The sequence below is a fragment of the Rana temporaria genome, unplaced genomic scaffold (assembly GCF_905171775.1).
Source record: "Rana temporaria unplaced genomic scaffold, aRanTem1.1, whole genome shotgun sequence".
Taxonomy (NCBI): domain Eukaryota; kingdom Metazoa; phylum Chordata; class Amphibia; order Anura; family Ranidae; genus Rana; species Rana temporaria.
Window position 1 is genome coordinate 29794 of NW_024404703.1, and position 2605 is coordinate 32398.

A 2605-nucleotide genomic window follows, 5' to 3' on the forward strand; every position below is an offset into this window, starting at 1 on the left:
GGACACCTGAGACGGGACACAGGAGACGTCACACACCACCTTCCTCCTAAAACCTTACTGGGCCCCAGGAGTCATGTGAGTGAAAGGGGGCGGGGCCAGCAGGGGAGAAAAGCGCTAGATGACGCTGGGTGTCCTCCAGGCAGGAATGCTCTATTAGATATGCAGGGCCGCTGATAGGGCAGTACCACCAGCCCTGTTGTACCGGGCCCGCGCCCAGATCAGCTGCACAGAGGGGCCCGGGCATCATGACAATTCCTTGCTGCATTCCACTTCCACACAGACCTTTACAGAGGGGTCTATTGTTTTCCTGGGCCTCCATGGGGCCCAGGAGAGGAGCACGGCGCAGGGACCATTTCTCTATTTTCGGGGTGCATGTACATCATACCGCCCCACTATTCTATGAGTCCCGGCTGGCGGAGTGATACAGAGATTCTCCGTTCGGCTCCCGGCTGCTTCTCTCCAGAGATGTGAAGAAGGGGAGAGCAGGAGGAGATCGGGAGAGCAGGAGGAGATCGGGAGAGCAGGAGGAGATCGGGAGAGCAGGAGGAGATCGGGGGAGCAGGAGGAGATCGGGAGAGCAGGAGGAGATCAGGGGAGCAGGAGGAGATCGGGGGAGCAGGAGGAGATCGGGAGAGCAGGAGGAGATCGGGAGAGCAGGAGGAGATCGGGGGAGCAGGAGGAGATCGGGGGAGCAGGAGGAGATCAGGGGAGCAGGAGGAGATCGGGGGAGCAGGAGGAGATCGGGGGAGCAGGAGGAGATCGGAGGAGATTGGGAGAGCAGGAGGAGATCGGGGGAGCAGGAGGAGATCGGAAGAGCAGGAGGAGATCGGGGGAGCAGGAGGACATCGGGAGAGCAGGAGGAGATCGGGAGATCAGGAGGAGATCGGGGGAGCAGGAGGAGATCGGGGGAGCAGGAGGAGATCGGGAGAGCAGGAGGAGATCGGGAGAGGAGATCGGGAGAGCAGGAGGAGATCGGGGGAGCAGGAGGAGATCGGGGGAGCAGGAGGAGATCGGAGGAGATCGGGAGAGCAGGAGGAGATCGGAGGAGATCGGGGGAGCAGGAGGAGATCGGAGGAGATCGGGAGAGCAGGAGGAGATCGGGGGATCAGGAGGAGATCGGGAGATCAGGAGGAGATCGGGAGAGCAGGAGGAGATCGGGGGAGCAGGAGGAGATCGGGGGAGCAGGAGGAGATCGGGGGAGCAGGAGGAGATCGGGGGAGCAGGAGGAGATCGGGGGAGCAGGAGGACATCGGGAGAGCAGGAGATCGGGGGAGCAGGAGGAGATCGGAGGAGATTGGGAGAGCAGGAGGAGATCGGGGGAGCAGGAGGAGATCGGAAGAGCAGGAGGAGATCGGGGGAGCAGGAGGACATCGGGAGAGCAGGAGGAGATCGGGAGATCAGGAGGAGATCGGGGGAGCAGGAGGAGATCGGGGGAGCAGGAGGAGATCGGGAGAGCAGGAGGAGATCGGGAGAGGAGATCGGGAGAGCAGGAGGAGATCGGGGGAGCAGGAGGAGATCGGGGGAGCAGGAGGAGATCGGAGGAGATCGGGAGAGCAGGAGGAGATCGGAGGAGATCGGGGGAGCAGGAGGAGATCGGAGGAGATCGGGAGAGCAGGAGGAGATCGGGGGATCAGGAGGAGATCGGGAGATCAGGAGAGCAGGAGGAGATCGGGGGAGCAGGAGGAGATCGGGGGAGCAGGAGGAGATCGGGGGAGCAGGAGGAGATCGGGAGAGCAGGAGGAGATTGGAAGAGCAGGAGGAGATCGGGGGAGCAGGAGGAGATCGGGAGAGCAGGTGGAGATCGGGGGAGCAGGAGGAGATCGGGAGAGCAGGAGGAGATCGGGGGAGCAGGAGGAGATCGGGGGAGCAGGAGGAGATCGGGAGAGCAGGTGGAGATCGGGGGAGCAGGAGGAGATCGGGAGAGCAGGTGGAGATCGGGGGAGCAGGAGGAGATCGGGAGAGCAGGAGGAGATCGGGGGAGCAGGAGGAGATCGGGAGAGCAGGAGGAGATCGGGGGAGCAGGAGGAGATCGGGGGAGCAGGAGGAGATCGGGAGAGCAGGAGGAGATCGGGGGAGCAGGAGGAGATCGGGGGAGCAGGAGGAGATCGGGAGATCAGGAGGAGATCGGGAGATCAGGAGGAGATCGGGAGAGCAGGAGGAGATCGGGGGAGCAGGAGGAGATCGGGGGAGCAGGAGGAGATCGGGGGAGCAGGAGGAGATCGGGAGATCAGGAGGAGATCGGGAGATCAGGAGGAGATCGGGAGAGCAGGAGGAGATCGGGGGAGCAGGAGGAGATTGGGGGAGCAGGAGGAGATCGGGGGAGCAGGAGGAGATCGGGAGAGCAGGAGGAGATCGGGGGAGCAGGAGGAAATCGGGGGAGCAGGAGGAGATCGGGAGAGCAGGAGGAGATCGGGGGAGCAGGAGGAGATCGGGAGAGCAGGAGGAGATCGGGGGAGCAGGAGGAGATTGGGGGAGCAGGAGGAGATCGGGGGAGCAGGAGGAGATCGGGAGAGCAGGAGGAGATCGGGAGAGGAGATCGGGAGAGCACTGGACACAGTGAGTGGGAATAGATGAAAGAACACTCAGGGTCTCTGTGTCACGTGGC